The 18,242-nt window shown below is 41.7% G+C and overlaps 1 protein-coding gene across 1 annotated transcript in view; it reads left to right on the top strand.

Annotated features, from left to right (window-relative positions):
* The first annotated feature begins 17,170 nt into the window (after nt 1-17,170).
* Nucleotides 17,171-18,242, top strand: part of LOC118404943 (bone morphogenetic protein 7-like) — a 30,367-nt gene continuing 29,295 nt past the window's right edge. The window contains exon 1 of the mRNA XM_035804345.1: nt 17,171-17,280. The gene's annotated coding sequence lies outside the window, so the exon portion shown is untranslated. The remainder of the gene's footprint in view (nt 17,281-18,242) is intronic.

Here is an 18,242-nt window from a genome sequence, read left to right as displayed (position 1 = left end):
TGCCGGAAAAATTATGTTGATTTCGTAATTTTGAGCAAAATGACGGTACGTATCGGAGAGATAAACTCTTCACCTTCTTATTTACAGTCTTTTGTCCACAAATTACGCTGAAATTTTAAACTCGACGCCGTCTTTCGCGGTGGTAGACGGAAAAACACTTTCAAAACATTTAAAATGGCGTCGCAGCGTGGCTTGAGATATCCCACCATTCAATGCGGCTCATTGCGACATCACAGTTCATTACTCTCCTGGTCCCTTCTACTGGGAAGCCGATTTCGCCTAGCCCGTACAAGCTTTCCGGTGTATATTCCTTTCCCGGCATATATTCCTTTCCCGGCATATTCCCGGTTAAAAATCGCGAATCGACCAAAAGCCCCCCCCCCCCCCCCCAAAAAAAAATTGCCAAGATTCCCAGAGAGGCCGGTGAAGGAGGCTAGCTTGCTTGTGTGTGTGTGGACCCACGGTCTTGCGGCAGCTCCAATGTATAACCCAGGGGAAGCGGAATATAATGGCTCCAGGACGCGAATACCGTACGGTCACCAAGAACAACAAAGCCGTGAGCTTACCGGTCGACTATTGCTGTCTTGGACAAGAATTGGATCATCCTGGTTATCAGACTGCAGCGCTAGCCGGCCAAGGGAGCGCGGCGGCGTAACTCTCCGGGCTCCTAGCAACAATTGCCCCGTAGCCGGCCCGGGGAGTTACGCCGCCGCGCCGGCTAGCGCTGTACTCCGATAACCAGGGTAGCTAATTCGATTTACGGGGCATGTTGCTGTTGTCTCGGGAAAGACTCGTAGCCTGGCCGGTCGACTATTGCTGTCCTGGAGAAGAATTGGATAACCCTGGTTATCAGAGTACAGCGGTAGCTGGCCAAGGGAGCGCAGCGGCGTAACTCCCCCGGGCCCCTAGCAACATGCCCCGTAGCCGGCCCGGGGAGTTACGCCGGCCCGCTGGCTAGCGCTGTGATAACAAGGGTAGCTAATTCGATTTACGGGAAATACTCGTAGACGCTGAGCGCTGTTTTCTAGCAACCAGGGTAGAATTGGATTGGCCAGACCGTACCAAGGACTGTACAAGCTAGCTATTCGACTCTATGAGTATAACTGGCATGCTCCAGCCATGCAAGTTGATCGTTTCCAGATGACATGGAGGCCTGAAAGATTTATATGGATGGAGCTGGACGAAGAATGCAGAAATCAAGATATTCTACTGGTCCAGGAGTGGATGCATCACGCCATAGATGCCAGAGCTAGACATGGCATATTTGACTGCGCACTAGTATATGCACAAACATTGGAACACAACAAGTGCTGGCCATAAAAAAAAAATGAAAGTATACTTGAATTACATAACATTACACTACACTACATTACAATAAAGATACATTCACTGACATGTGATCGTAGTATGCAAAATCATTAAAATGAAGGATATCATATCGAGCTTAAAACATTGATATTTACAACTAATTTACAGATCTTAAATGAGTGCCATTAATTACTCTTTAAGAAAACTTTAAGACAACTTAAACCACATTATTTACGAAACTTTACAGAGCTTAAAGGTAGTGAAATCATTCCGAATTAAGTATATTTTACGATGCTTAAATGTTGCTTAAATGTGTGCCACTACGTGCTCATTACGGACGCACGTAATTATGGCTTAAACTAATATTTACGAATGCGTAACCATTACGTAATTTAACTTAAAGAATGCCGATACGGCTTATTTAAGCACACTTTAAGAGAGCTTAAAGAGCGGTTTTCATGCAGTGCATTCCGCTCCACACGGGAGTGTTATACCCAGATAGATATTAATTTTAGGAAGTAATAAATGCACACTACTTCACATTATACGATAAAGTACCCATTTGCTCCACGTGCCTCAAAAGCATTCAGTCTTCTACTAAACTCCCCAAGTACCCTCTGATTGAATTAATCCTATGGCTGAATACAATGTAAACCTTTTAGGTAAGGTTACAAAACTAATTTCAGGATCGCTAAGAAATCTAGTCTTGTTATGTGTTCATTGCTATCTTATGAGCAATTTGCCTTTTCGGTGTGCTTAGCGATCCTCATTTATTCAAAAAATATGCACAATAAACATAGTGTCTATGCGTATAGGGAATTCATGGGTAGGGTCTGCATGGGTTTAGTGAGTGTCATAATGTTTTACAAAACACCCATCGCGCAATGTGAATTCCACAAAATTCGGCTGATTATGTGTTCATTGACACATTATCTATTGGAAAGCACCACCCCCTTCTGGAGTGGAATGCCCTTTTAACAAAGTCGCTGATACAGCCATGTGTACTTGAAGGCAGTGGCTCCCGGGACATATTTATTTTCTGAGATCACATTTAGATATTCATCAAAACTTTCTATGTAATTGAGAAAGAGAGGAGCACTGATAGATAAAATTATGCAAATGAAGACCTAATTTGCATAATCATTGAGAAAATGCTTCAAGTCTGTAACGCTGCAGTGATGGCGTGTGTAGTTTCACTCAATTGACTCCAGACAAGCATACATACACAACCTTTATTTCAGAACATTGCACTGTCGCCGCGTAAAAAAGTGGGCATCCCTGGTAAGAAAAAGAATGTCAGTTGGTTCGCCTGATGGAAAATAGAACAAAAACTCCACAAATCGGTAATTTTGAAGTAGTTATGCCGGACGTGTGAACGAAGTCATGTGCGCATCTGTCCCAGGCAACAGTGCGCCAAATCTCAGGTCATCTAATGTTAGCACCATGTACCAATTAAAGCACAGGAGTTAAAAATATACAATTTTGTATTAGGATGGAAAAATCCCAAATTTGCCAGGTGCCGAATCATCCTGCCAGGTGCGAAATCGTCCAACCAGGTGCCAAATCGTCCTGCCAGGTGCTGAATCGTCCTGCCAGGTGCTGAATTGTCCTGCCGGATGCTATTTTTTTCTGCCATGTGCCGAATCGTCCTGCCAGGTACTGAATTATCCTGCCAAGTGCCGTACTGTCCTGCCCTGCCAGGTGCTGAATTGTCCTGCCAGGTGCCGTACTGTCCTGCCAAGTGCCGTACTGTCCTGCCAGGTGCTGAATTGTCCTGCCAGGTGCCGTACTGTCCTGCCAGGAGCTGAATTATCCTGTCAGGTGCCGTACTGTCATGCCAGGTGCTGAATTATCCTGTCAGGTGCTGTACTGTCCTGCTAGGTACTGAATTGTCCTGCCAGGTGCCGTACTGTCCTGCCAGGTGCTGAATTATCCTGCCAGGTGCCAAATTGTCCTGGTGACGAATCATCCTAGTGCCGAAACGTCCTGACACCGTTTATGTGTCTGTTTTTCAACACGATTACTCCGGAAAGTCTGGGTGGATTCTTAGTAAAGGGATTCAGTATATTTAGAAGTTGATGATTCCTTAAAGTAAGAAGACTTTTCGCCCCTGGCGACATGTTATTGTACTCCCCTTGTAATATCCCTTGATTTGGGCAAACGTGTTGGAGGAAACGTGTGGTCGGGATGTTTAGCATAAGTTGGTCCCCCTATAAGCTTTATTTGGAACTGCAGGAGGCATATCAATTGTACACTTTGAAAAGGATACGTATAGCAAGTATGAATGAACTGAACACAGTTTTTTAACTGCGGGCAAATTTGATGAAAGCCAAGGTACCAGTGTGCAAATTGGGACTTGATTTGCATAGTTAAGAAGGAATATTTGAATGTTAATTATGTTAAATGACAAGAGCTTCATATTGATTGCATACGTAACTTGGGATGAGAGGGACATCCATGGGGATTAATTATGCAGATCAAGGCCTTATTTTCGTAATAAGGAAGGTATTGTAAGTGACACACGCAAATTTGATAAAGGGGAATAATATCAGACAAAGGTTTTCAAATCTTAACATCATTGGTCTAACCCAAAGACGAAATGCTCCAATCTTCCTGAAGTAGGACGTTAGCAAAATATGACATTAAGAAAGATATATATAGAGATAATGAATTAATGAGACCTTATATTCCATGGTATAGAAGAATGTCAATGTGAGAATACCAGTAGCTAGGATCCTCAGTACGACACTGCCTGGGATCAGAAATTCACATCCTCAGAGCTTCTCGTATCGGCAAAACATCAGACACTTCCACACCGCGCCCTGTCCTTGTTCGATTTCAAAAATACAGTGACAAACTAAACATTATCTATCAATCAAACATACTTAACAGACAAAACGTAACACTACAGCAACCAACAGTATCTTACGAAATTGCGGATTTAGAGTTTGTACTGTTGAACTATTGCAAAATTACACTCGGCGTTCCCAAAAGCTCTATTAACGCCGCGGTCAGGGGTGAGCTAGGAGTTTTTCCTCTATACATTGATTCACAAAGTTTAACACACTTGATAAAATACTGGCTTAGATTACATAGCCTCCCAAATGAAAGACTTGTAAAGAAAGCATATAATACTTCTGTTCAGCTACAACAAGACTGGGATATCCATGTACAAGACATTATATGTAGACATGGCTTCCAAACTGTTTGGCTCAACCCTGCCGTGAACGCCAATCAGTTTGGAAATTTATTCAAAAACCGCCTGATAGACACATTTCTCTCTGGCTGGAGACAAGAAATAAGAAGTCTAAGCAAACTTAATACTTACTGCAGAATCAAAAAAGATTTCTGTCGCGAAAATTACCTTTTAACTGTTCAAAACAAATCCTTTAGAAATATCATTACGAAACTAAGAATTAGTGCCCACTCCCTACAAATCGACACACCAGCCAGTGAGAGACTGTGTCCAACATGCCATGATAATATTGAAAATAAATCCCACTTTATAATGGATTGTCCAACTTATAATAGAGTGAGACAAAAAATGTTACAGTCTATTAAATGCAAATCTGATACAATGTTACCACCTACCAATCATGTCCTGCTGATATATCTGCTTATGTCGGTCAATTTATTATATTTATGTATAACTCATTTTAAAACGAGACGATATTATACTATCATGAACCAGTACATAATGCTAGCCTGATTGCTAGCCTGATACCATGTGTAAAATAGATTAGTTTCTTAGATTTTCAGATAACGGGGGCCGCCCTAAGATGCCCCCTGTCCTAAGATGCCCGGATTTTTTGCTGATTTTATTATGCAAAAAAATACGCCGTGTTTGTTGCCACTGACTATGATGATTAGAGAGGTAAATAAACCAAGTCCAAACAAACACCTTTTTTTTCTATTAATTTTTTTTTAAACATGTTCACTTCCCCCTTTTTTTAAGACATAATTTTCACAATAATATTGGTACTGCCGAATCACTGTGGTCAGTGACCTGTTACTAGGTATTGGTGGCTCGTGGCCATAAATAAACAACCAATAAAAAACAGCCACACAAGTTAACTGTCATATACATAAGGAACAAAGCTTCACAAAACACTACAAATATTAGTCTTCAAATGTTTGTTGAGAAGAAGACCGGCCATAGAAAAAAAAACATAAGCATCACCGCCGTTGTTTTCCCCAGGGAGCGTGGCCCCGCAGGTGGCAGACGAGCGAACGTCCAAAAGATTTGTTACTTTAAAAATGATTCGTACCGTCTATAAAAATGAAACTTCACAGAGTGATGTCGAATATGTTTCCCAATACGTACACAGAGTTTTTTCGTGATTTTGGCGTTGTCGTTTTTCGTAATGATTTTGTTAGTCGGGCCGTCGCATTCAGTGCATTTCGCCCATTTCCCATGAAAACACGACCTGGATTGTGAATGACTTAGCCCTCCTCGCGGGAGACAAGAAGCACACACAATCACAATTCTACAGTCAAAAGAAAGCTAATATATCATGAAATTAGAATTTTTATTTATGTTTGTCTGAATTGGTCACCAGCTTCCGAAGAGAGCAAATTCCAAAAGCGGGGCAAGTTAGGGCGCACTGTTTCACGCGGCTCAAAATCGGAATTTATATTCACGATAACGTCCTCGGTGTTTTCCAGTTGTAACGCGGAGGGTGAAGGGTTCATGAACAGTATGGATGCCTTCCTTATTCAAGTATGGTCTCTAGATGAATGTGTTAAAAATTCATTGATCAAAACTTGACCACTCTTTGGCAACTAGTGATGTAGCGCCGTGAGTTCGAGCGTGTAAAAAAGGGGGCATCTTAGGGCAGCCCCCGTTACTAATAACTCATGTAGTTAAACTGTTCTGTATGTATTGTATGTACAAGTTGCCAAACACTGTATCATCTACAGTTGTCGTGCAATAAAGTTCTTCTCATTAATTCATATTATGCTAATAAGATACTTATTTGCATAATATTTGCATTGTAGTGCGTACTGTACTTCAAACAGTAACTGTCAGTCTCTTTTTCAATGAATGAATGAATGTATTGAGACATTTATTCTATACATATACCCACAGGGCTAAGTACATACAGATCGCAACAAAATGATAGTTGACAAATACATTGCATATTTACAATGTCAACCAACACAATGATCATATTCTAATACTATAAAGTTACTACTCGCTTTTTGGTGATACTGTAAATGTAGGAACAGATATGTTTTGCAATGAAAGATTTGTCTAAATAAATAAGGAATATCAATTAGTGACAAATTCATATTCCTTATTTGATGATTTTTACTTGGTAAACAAAGTAAATGTGATTTTTACTTTGTAAACAATATGAATTTGTGACAAATAGGAAAGACCCCCTACTCTTTTCTCTTTAACATTGTCGAGGTGGGACCTCAATTTAACGTCCTATCCGACAGACGCTAGGTCTCATTTTCACCTGAATGAAGTGAGGAGAGTCGTGTGAAGTGCCTTTCCCATGGGAACAACATCGGCGAAACATCAGCGGTTTCGAACCCGTTACCTCTGGGGTCTGGGTCAAACACCTTACCGATTGCGCCACATGATCCCACATCCCGTTCGCAACATAGGAGCTGTGTCGTCACACCAGTCAGACTTATTGTCTTTCAAACAGCTACTTGTGAAATCTACTGTTGATAGATTCAGAAGTCACTTTGTATCCGATAACCTCTGTACCTGGTCTACTGCATGTAAGTGCGCCTCCTGCCAGGATTTAAGGGCTCGGTAGTCTGATCGATTGATTATGTCGTGTTTTTTTTATTAATCTTAGTCTGCTGTATCTATTGTATTTTCACGTCGGGGCGAGGGCCAGCAAAGGTATCATCACCTGTTCCTTCTGTGTGGTGAATTTTAATAAACAAATAAACAAACAAACAAATGTTGTAGGGTCCTGGTGCTGGCTTCATAAATGACAAGCTTTGCTCTTAAAATGTACATTGTAGAGCATTGCAGGAACACATCTACTGCAGGCAGCGAGTATGTTTCCGTGGCAAGGGATATTTTTCCTTGAGACACAAAGGACGACATCAACTTACAGATTGTCTGATCACAGTACCTGTAAACCTCGCTAGAGGGCAGTCTAATACCAGAAGTCAAGTACGTCTGCTCTGAAGTACAGCTCTGTTCTGTTCTGTTGCCGTCGTTGTCTAACTCTGTTTATAAGATGATACAAAGTATTTGACTGTTATGATTGCTTTTGAAGTCCTCATATTCATTTACATATATTAATTTCATCTAGCTACTAACTATTCAATCCTAGTTTAGATTAACTCTTTCAACACACACACACACACACACACACGCTCACACACACACACACACACGCACACACACACACACACACACACACACACACACACACACACACACACACACACACACACACACTAGGGGACCCGTGTACAATTTAATGGTTTTTTTTTTTCACAGCCCCTTCATGGTTAACTTATAAATACAGAATACCACGAACACGCGTACGTCGCTAGCCAAACGGGTATTTTGTCCGAATGTCTACCGAGCGACTTGCTTTCAGTGAGCGGGGTCTTGGTCTGTACGTGACACCGCCGCGTGACTCCCACGTGCGGACCGCTGCCAGCTAGCAGTCGGGCGATGACGTACATGCCGCCGCCGCCGCCGCCACACAGGACAGTCGTACAGCGGGTTTAAGTGGTGCCCACCCCGTTTTTGTAGAGAAATGTATCTGCCAGAATGTAGGGGCAAAGCTAGTGGCTGTAAACGTCAAAAGGTGAGCAAGTTTTATTACGTAGCGTCGTTCCATTTGACACTTTGCGTTACAACATTTCACACATCGTTTGGATTTGAAAGCTGACTTGGGCTCATGGAAAAGGGAACAGTACTTTCGCTAAATATACAAGGAAAAAGCCTCTGCACTTTGTCACGCGCAAACTGATTGGTTTCGAAAGACTTCTGTAAAGTGAACACAGTTCGAGATTTTCTGTATTTTCCAACCCTTCGATAAATTTTACCTGTGGCCTTCCAGATCAAATGACATACAACAAAGAATAGAGTCCAGATTGTATGTACCTGAGTCCGCAGTTTTAGGCGCGAAGTCGGTGAACAAAAATATCGTGCCACAAAATGTCTGTATTATGGAGCATTGTCATTTTGCTAGCTAGCTTAGCTTTGCTGTGAATTCGACTCTGGCTATATTCTTATCATCCAAAATATTTCTGTGGAGTTTTATCCTCGACGACCGTCGCTCAAATTTCCGCTCAAATTCCCTGACGAGTCGGTTTAAAGATCTGAAATACTTCTTCACACCGCGTTGCAAAGTTTTGTGTGAGGTTTTCTGCCCTTTCTGTTGGTGAGTTTGTCATTCATGTTGTGTAGGGACTAGATTCCGTACCCTGGGAACTTACGTCTGCGGGAAAACAGCCGCTCGTAAATACATCTCGGCCATTCTTCCTCCTCGCTCGTAAAAACCGCGCCAGCTTAACATTACAATGGCCTCCCCTCCGGACAACTCCGCACGTCTGAAGATTTATGTTGCCCGGGTTACGCTGATTTTTGCCCATTCTCCCCACTTCTTTGTCACGATGCCCAGCAGCAGAAAACCTTTCCCGCCATAACAGCGGTAGGTTGGAGATTTATAGCCGCAGATTCGTTCATGCTCAATATCTACAATGCTGACCGGTCCGGCTGGGAATAAAGACCAGCTATGTCAGGTCAAGGGAGCGTAACCTTCCCTGGTCAGTAAATCACGAGTCCTCAAGCAAACTGGACATTAGAAGTGTTTTCAACACGGCACTGTCGGGGCGGTACATGGCGGTTTGCAATGTAACAGACGAGGGGCACTGACGGCGATTTGTAATTTCTGAGCTAGCTAGATTTCGGGACACAATTGTTAACGTTTTAGTACGAAGACATTTAACTCCAACCAAATTCAAATCAAGGTGATCATTCCTTTGCAGTCGACACAGTGATTTTGGAGGGAAGAATAAAAAAACGCTGTGGCCTGTGGTGTGCGGGTCAACTTGCTCTGCTGAAAGTCAGATCGTCACTTCTTTCTACTTAGAATACTGTCGAATGGAATCTTATTCAACATTTTAACAATGTCTTGTATACTGTAAATGCATTTAAGTCGCGGGGATTTAATTTCGAGGTAGCGGAAAAATTACTTTTCGTGGTGGTTTTAAGTTCGCGGTAGCACCATGCACTGTAGTCTCTTACTGCCATAGAAAATGTTCGCGGTGGTTTTAAGTTCGCGGCGAAGCGGGCACCGCCAAAACCGCGAAGGTTTCTGCATTTACAGTATTTCAAGGCAATAACGGCACGATTCACATGTACACAGCCCTGATCACACTGTACGACTGTTTGTCTCACCACGTACCTACTGATTTTCAAATATCACTTATTCCTGAGGGATCCACGGAGCGAATTTCACCCCTCGTCACCTTACGTGAATGTAGCTCCCCTGTTTAATTTCGAGGTGAGAAGAAAATTTACTAGAAATGCCAGTATTTGCTTATGAGCAAATTCATTATTTTTCACTCCACCCTCCTCCTTATGAAAAAAAATGGACTGTCCAAAATTAAATTTATCCCATGCGAGAATGGACACTCTATATAATGGACATTAAAGGTCTGGACCCGAGACTACTGTACGTTCGTACCAGTACTCTACTGTGATCACACTTTTATTTCTTGATTACAACACACACACAACATGCTATTGATTCACACATTACTTTATTTATTACATCAGGAACAATACAACTCAGGTCAGCGTAGACCTGTTTTTCAGACAATCCTGGGCATATGCGCATACATAGAAACAACACAATAACAATAAATAATAACATAGCTGTAAAATAGCATCACTTTGCTATTAATTACATTGAATTGCTCGTAAAAATAGCATTACATCAACAAAGAAAGTGAAAATAATATTCGCGGCAGCTTTGAGTTCGCGGTTGCAACAAGAACGTAGGTGGGCAGAAGACAGGGCAACACATTTTGCGGTGGCTTCAGTCAGGTGTTGTCAGCCACATTATTTTCTAGCCTAGTATCATCCTCCGTTGTAACCGCTGGCTCGCGACTTTCGCTTGCTAAAAGTCGTGAGCCAGCGGTTACTACGGAGGATGATACTCAGGCTAATTATTTTCAGCCATAGACTGAGAATTAGAGGGCCGGGTACTGTAAATGCATTTAAGTTCGCGGGGATTTAATTTCGCGGTAACACCATTGACTACAGTCTAATACCTTAATAGAAAAATTTTCGCGGTGGATTTAAGTTCGCGGTGAGGTGGTCGCCGCGAAAACCGCGAACATTAATCCACACAGCTTTTATACAAATAACATTCTCAATTGCCTAATGTTTAATCTAACAATGTCAAGCTTCCCGTAGCTTTCAAATGCCTCAAGTATGCCTCATGTATGAAATTCCCGTCATTTACCACTATTTGTTTATAGCATGAATTATGCAAATTTGCATAATTTTCAGCTATCAAGGTTTTTTCCTTTCTTAGCCACGTATGACACACGTCCAAATAGCCCTATAAAGGAACTTTAACGAATTTCCTCGTTGATTATGCAAACTGCATAGCTCCATATAATCGTATCAAGAAACATCTAAGTTATCCCCATGTCGCTAGGGGGGCCAAACCTTCGCCACTTTCTCTCGTCCTCAAGAGCCATCTACCACTCAAAAATCACGACCACAGCATGTCCAGAACTCGAGATATCACAGCTAGCTGCAGTACCATAACAAGCCGTTGGGGCCTAATCTACTTGCTACCATCAAGATCTACCAACGTAGCTTATCTTCTACAGACAATCATTTGTTCGAATCCCCTTACATGCCACCGATGCTGTGCCTTTGGGAAAGTGACTTTACATGACTTTCCTCACTCTACCCAGGGGGAAAATGGGTACATGACTTGGGGAAATAAAAGTTGCCACCCCCACCCCCCCACCCCCTCTTCGGGTACCGTGAGCTAGACACCGTGCATAATAACCCACTCATCTTCGGCCTTACAAGGCTATGGGAACACCTTTACCTCTAAGTTTACCTAGCTGTATTGGCAACTTGACATTCAGTTTGGACTAGACAACAGTGAATCGCTCTTATCAAAACAACAAGAATATTTCCGATAACCCCGCCCCGCCCCAATCGGTACCTTCCTATTCGGACTGATGACGGTTCTGGAATCCAAACCTTGGTTGATATTGACGATCAATTTTGCAGTGTACCTTGTGAATTGTTCTGCTGAGTCTATATATACACGGGATGCACAATATGATATCAGAAGTTTATTTGCAAGTTCATGCCCGAGGGCTAATTGCAAGTGCATGGTATAAACATAGAAGATATACAAGTGACAATGAACAGTTATAAAAAATATTCTAATCTAATACTAGTGTTGACTATTTCTAAACAGGTTGGATTTGACTTCTTTTATAGAAGCAGAGGGAGATGAGAAGCCCCACATTTTCTAAAAAATTTTTTGTTCTGCGATTTTTAAGAGAAAAGTGGCTTTCTGTTCGTCTGTGAATGTGGGGAAGTTGGGATATGTCTTTGTGGTTTCTCTAAACAGAGTGATTCTTTCGGTTTGGTTAAATGAAGACTTGAAAATAAAATGTGTTTCGTCCACCACTGCTTTAGATGTACAGGATTTACAAATTCTTTCACACACTGGTAATCTCTCATATCTCCCTCTTTCTACTTTAAGAGGATGATTGCTAATTCTGACTTTGCGTATTGCAAGTTTTATGCCTCTATGTGGGTCCAGTATCTTTAGGGCATTTCTCCCATACATTTATGCGCCATACCGCAGCAAACCGCATCGACTTGGGAAGTAAATTTGCTCAGCAGCACAGAATCATTCTCCTGCGTACTGAGTCCAAAGTCGCAAAACGCCTGCAAAAGCGTTTTACTGCAGTGATGAAAACAGCACCACAGATTAGGTCAAGTTTCACTGATCTGATCAGTCAACCAGCCTTGTTGGCGCGGGGGGGGGGGGGGGGGGGGTCGGTGGGTGATGGGCTAGATTGGCAGAAAGTCTCAGCAGGACAAGAGTTAACTTGGATATTTTGCTTTTGGCAAAGAATTAACCTTTGTTTTTCTTTATGGTTGTTTCAGAATTAACCTTTGTTTTTCTTTATGGTTGTTTCAGAATTAACCTTTGTTTTTCTTTATGGTTGTTTCAGAATTAACCTTTGTTTTTCTATTGGAACCTATACTAAGAAGGGTTTGTATGGACGATGCACTATTCAGTGACTGGATCTTAAACTACCCTAAGCTAGGTACTCATTTTCACCTAAGTCAAGTGAGGATAGTCGTTTGAAGTGCCTTCTCCAAATGCACAAGATCGATGACATGGCAGGATTCGAACTCGGGACCTTTTGGTCCTGAGCCCAGCGCATGCTGCGCCATGCGATCTCACTTAGATTGCTGTTACACATGTACAATGAATCGTTTGTAGTTTGTGCCTAAGTCGGTAGGTGTCACGGCCTCTGCCTCTGCTCCCTACGCATGTGTATCATGTGCTTGATCTGATCACGATGTGCATGTTAAAGAGAAAAAAAACAACCTCAATTACATTGTTATAACACTACTGGCTTTGCTGTTGTTGTTTTTTCTACAAAGGACGCGTTGATAAAGTTAAAAATGGTTCTAAATCATATGGAAGTGCGTGTAAATTTCAATTTGTGTACTACATGTATAACATCTCCATACCCTGGATAACGCAACTATCCTGGTCTAACTTGAAATGCAACTTCCTGCAGGGCTTCAAACATGATAACCTCCGCCAAGAAGACTGAATGTTTTCGATTATCTTTATGGTTGTTTAAGTTTATCATCCCCTTGGTTGTAGGGTCGTGTCGTCACCGTGTTTGCCCCAGATGTCCGGGTTAGAATCCGTTGATATGCCATTGTGGATATGACACCGTTCTTGATCTTGTGCCTTTGAGAAATTCACTTTATGCGACTTTCTGCACTTCAACCCAGTTGAAACGAGCTAAACTAGAGTTCATACCCCCATGAATATTTAGAGGTTTTGTTAATTTCATGCAAATGACTTAACATTAACATGATTTATGCATGGTGTTGTTCATCATTGAATGACGTACAGTACGCATGTCACAAGTAAAAATCCCAATTCAAATCATTAATCATTAAGTTGTTTTGCAATTTTTGCATAAATTATGCAAATAAGTTCCTCACTTGCATATTTGATATCTGCATATGTTCCACCGACTATAATTAACAAATGTTACATTTATCGAAGTCCAGTTATTGCAAACAATGGAATTATACAATTTCCTCATTAATCATGCAAATTAAGTCCTTATTAGCATAAAATGCATATCATTATGAACATCTTTGCCTAAGGTACCTGCATACCTAAAATGCAGGCAATCCGCCGTTCCTTTCTGCAGTTATCCTCTTTGGAGTGTCTTGACAAAAACGCCCCTGCAGTTCCACAATTGAATGTTAGGGGACTGAAACTTGCCCCACTTTGTCATGACGCTAAAAGCTATCTACCACTTAAATGTCACGTCCATATCACGTACGGGACAAGAGATACATTGAAAAAACTGCTATGATAGAATATTCTTTATGCAAATGTACTCCTATTTTGCATAATTAGTATTTTTATTTTGTACGACATTGTCTAAGGTACCTACATACCAAAAATCATGAAAATCCGTTGTTCCCTTCTTGAGTTATCCTCGTCAGAAGTTTTTGACAAAAATCCCAAAACTAGACGCTAGGGGGCCCAAACTTATGAATTTTTTTTTCCTGAGCACAAGAGCTATCTAATACTTAAAAATCTTGACCATAGCATGTTAAGAAAACCGAGATAGCAAAACCGGAAGTTGCGCTGCAGTACCAAGGTCACACACCAGGGGGCCCAAAATTGCCCTTGACCTTCGTCTTCCCAACCCCTACCTACATACCAAATATCATCGTAGTCCATCAAGAGGTTCTCAAGTTATGATGACCACAAATATGCGGACACACAGACACACAGACACACCAAAAACTATACCTCCATTTTTTCATGGAGGTAACAAACACTGGCAAATGGGAAGTTTGATAGTGCGCCTTCAGCGGCGTTCTATGTACTGCAGAAGAGCGTCCGAGAACTTGTAGAGACTTTTAGACGTCAAACCAAAGTACTGTTTCACAGATAAAACTTGGGATTAAAACATCGGCATTCTATTTGTACAAATAAGTAGATAAATCTATGCGTAAAAAGCCAAGAACATTGCGTCAATTTTTGGTGACCACACGAAGCTGTAAGTCCGATAATTTCCAAACGCCCTGTGGTGCAGTTATATACGCGGATGTGCGTAGGGTGCGTAGGGATTAAAAAGAAATACATCTACATGTATTTCAAACACGATTTCTAATGCTATTAGAGAAATAACATTTAAATGTAACGAACTGACTTGTGCCTTGTTCCGAAACGACTTCCTTGTGGCGATTTGACTGTGGCGAACTGACATTATCATTGTGGCGAAACAACCTGTATCCGCTGTAACGAACGTGAATACTAACTTTGGATACAACAAGTAAATTTTATGGATGATTTGTTCATTACTTTTTTCCTGATTTATAAAAGAATAGAAGGAATTTTTTGCCCCTCCGGAAATCGTCCGGAAAAGTACCAAACTTTTGAAAATATGAACATATATTTTATTCACCCTATGTCATTGCTTTTGTGGTCTGCAGTGGTCTGCTACTTGCTGTGGCCTGAAGGATATGTCAACATGTTTTTTTTTTCTATTTGCTTTTGGACAGACGAGGACAATTTGGCACTGCACTCAAGTTTTTGTAACTCGTATTAACAGTACCACATACACGGTACAGACAGAAGGTAAAGGTAGTCTTTTTACCTCCCCGACCGAAGTCAGGTACCCATTTTTACACCTGGGTGAAGTGAGGAAGGTCGTGTAAAGTGCCTTTCCCAATGGCACAACGTCAGGGGCACGGCGGGGATCGAACTCAGGGCTTATAAATTCCGAGCCGTACGCTCTGCCAGTTACGCCACGCCCGACGCCTGAAACTCGGCAACATCTGCAGCAGCCGTCTTTTCGATCACCAGCAGTTACTGACAGTCTGACGGACGACAAAGTCAGCCCCGTGTAAGAAACTGTAGTGGGGATTAGTCGTGCTTATTTTAGGCTCTGTGGCGAGATAATTCTCTCAGGTCCGGGTGTTATATCAACCTGTTTCAGCCTCCTTTCACATTCCAGTCTTGGTGTGAACTTTGATTGACAGCTCATATGGACAACTTACAAGTGAATGAATTTATTTGCTCAATAATCGCACAAGGTACAATGTATGGCAACTAATAACAACTAATAGCTATACAAATAATAGTACTAAGAGGCTACATACAAAGCAACAACAAAACATTATCGATAACAGTACAGCTATGTATGAGTAATCTGGTCTCGCATTTGGAATACATTATAAAGAAACTGGCCTACGTCGACGGATATATGAGTCGAACATGAGAGCAATATATGGAAAATATCGTTTTCTGTACCATTAAGAGAGATGTGTGTTTTCGTTTCGGTTACACGATTCACTAATTTTCCACTGACCTTTTGTTGTAAGTCGGGTTGCTCTGTTTCCTAACTTAAATCCAAGTCAGTTTCTTGTTTACAACTACCGGATACTTTGTTTGACTTTCCAGGGTGTTATTTGGCGAGGAACAGAGCTGCTGGTTGATTGATTGAGTTACCCGGTGTAAGTTTGATTGGCAGGTCTATCGGACGATCGGCAGCTCCAAGCGATAAGGCCAGTGTGTCGGCGGTCCCTGACCCTGACCTAATTTGATGTTATCTCGATGATATTAAAACCAACGACTGTTACGTTTTGTAGACTGTTGACCACAGTAGTCGGTTCCACGGCACATATTTCAATCAATACAAGAACATTGGTTACATAGACGAAATGTAGCATTTGCAATGCAATACAAAGGGCTGTATTAAAGATAAACAGTGTACTTTCAATAAATGTTTGATTGACACAGCAGCCAGACGACTTATATTGTTTCCCGCGTTTTCCCCGTGACACCACACTCTTAGGGTTCATTATACATACATGTGCCGACTTGTCAGTGTTTGTGAATATACCTAATCAAGGCCATTTGTACTGTTAGTTTAGATGGAGATTGTCTTCTTTTTAGAGACCATTACTAGTTAACCGGCTGTTGTACACAGAGAAAGAGGAAAGCTTTGAAGTAGCTACGGTTTCGTCTATCCTTATCAATTGTTGTTATGCCTGCCATGTCTGGACTAGATTAACTGTTTTCACCTTTCGCCAAGAAGGCTGTGTATGGGCAAGAAAGTTATAGTTTGCCTATAATCTCCTTTGCTTTGGGCAGCGTTCAAATTGTATGTTCGAGTTCATAGCATAAGTCAAGAAGCTATGCATGGATTGTTATCAAACTTAGGTCTTGTCCTGTCGAAGAAGGTATTAATTATTTTGAGTCCCTTAGTGTCTTTTCTAGGTACTATAGCAGAATATTTGTTCTTGTTATATACTTCCAGTATTTCATTGAGAAAAAAAAAACACGTATTATGCTGATTTGTCTTGAGTCAACAAATTGATAACGATGCTCTAGTTATAAATATGTTTACTCTGTTAAATTTTCAAGAAGTTTGTTGTTCTATCCCTGTTTCCCGAGTTGTACAGCCTTGAGCAGCAAAGCCTGAATCAGCGCGACTGTTTACAAATGTAAAGCATTAGCGACGTGCGGTGATAGCTTGTTTGACATTATCCTGGTGTTGAGTGGTGTAGTCCAGTCCCGCGCGCCGCGGTGATGGACAGATAAATCAGACGACACTTCTGCTCAGCGAGCCGCCATCTTAAAACCCGGGAGAAAATTTCTTCAGAAACATCTCTACCCTTCGTAACAGGTTCTTTATTTCAACATCACCAAAAAGGTAACGTGGAGTTTTTTGTTTGTTTTTCATAGTTTTTGTTATGAGAAAATCTCGATGTGTAGTTGTTTGGTTATAAAAGTGCTGGTGGCACCATGGAGTCAGTCACCAGTGGCACATTTGACGTTTTCATTGTACACGAATTAAAAGACAGACAAGTGGTGTAGCTTAGCCACTGTATCCGTCTCAACTGCGAGGATGTTGCCTTGACCTGCCAGCTTACTTTGTCAGGGACAATGACACTGTCAACGGCCTTCAGTCGAATATTTGGAACGTTAGAAGAACGGTAATATATTCTATAATTGCCATAGATTCTTCGCCAAAATAAAATATAAACCTATCACATTAGACGGTTACCTGCGAACAGTGCTAATCCGTATAATTAAATTAAGAATCGCGCAGTGATCGAGATGACCGTATTGCTGCCGAAAGTGGTTGTTTTATAGCTCGCGGACTATTTTCCTGCTGTGTTATACTCTGGCTTAACAAACTAAAGGACCTGCTAAGTGCTGTTTCTACTCCCTTAAACGTCGGGAGTTTCAGTGAGTGATAAGACGACTGGTCTGAGTTCCTGAGAGTGTTGTGTGTTCCGTCTGGCCTGTATCAGTGTCAGGGCAGGGGAGGAAGCATCCCAACAACTCTGATGTTTAGCATCGTTCGCCGACCGGAGGGGTTTCTCGCCGTGCTGGGAGTATCACCGCCGAGTTGGGCCGTCCCCCTTGCTTTCCGTCGCGTCCAGCCATCTGCATTTTTTCAAAACAGACCTATAAATGTCGGAATGCGTCTGTCATAGCCTGGGGCACAGCTGGGGAGGGGGAGGGAATGGTCCTTGAGTTTCAGATGGAGCCTCTTTAACTGAGGCTGTATGTTGGGAGTGTTTCGCTTTGTACGAAGATATCAAAATGTTCGCGGTAATTTTTCTGCGCGGTGACGGATACTAGTAGGATACTAGTACCGTTATGTCT

Source organism: Branchiostoma floridae, chromosome 17 (assembly GCF_000003815.2).
Source record: "Branchiostoma floridae strain S238N-H82 chromosome 17, Bfl_VNyyK, whole genome shotgun sequence".
In the NCBI taxonomy this organism is placed as follows: Eukaryota; Metazoa; Chordata; class Leptocardii; order Amphioxiformes; family Branchiostomatidae; genus Branchiostoma; species Branchiostoma floridae.
This window is presented reverse-complemented; position numbering and strand designations above follow the sequence as displayed.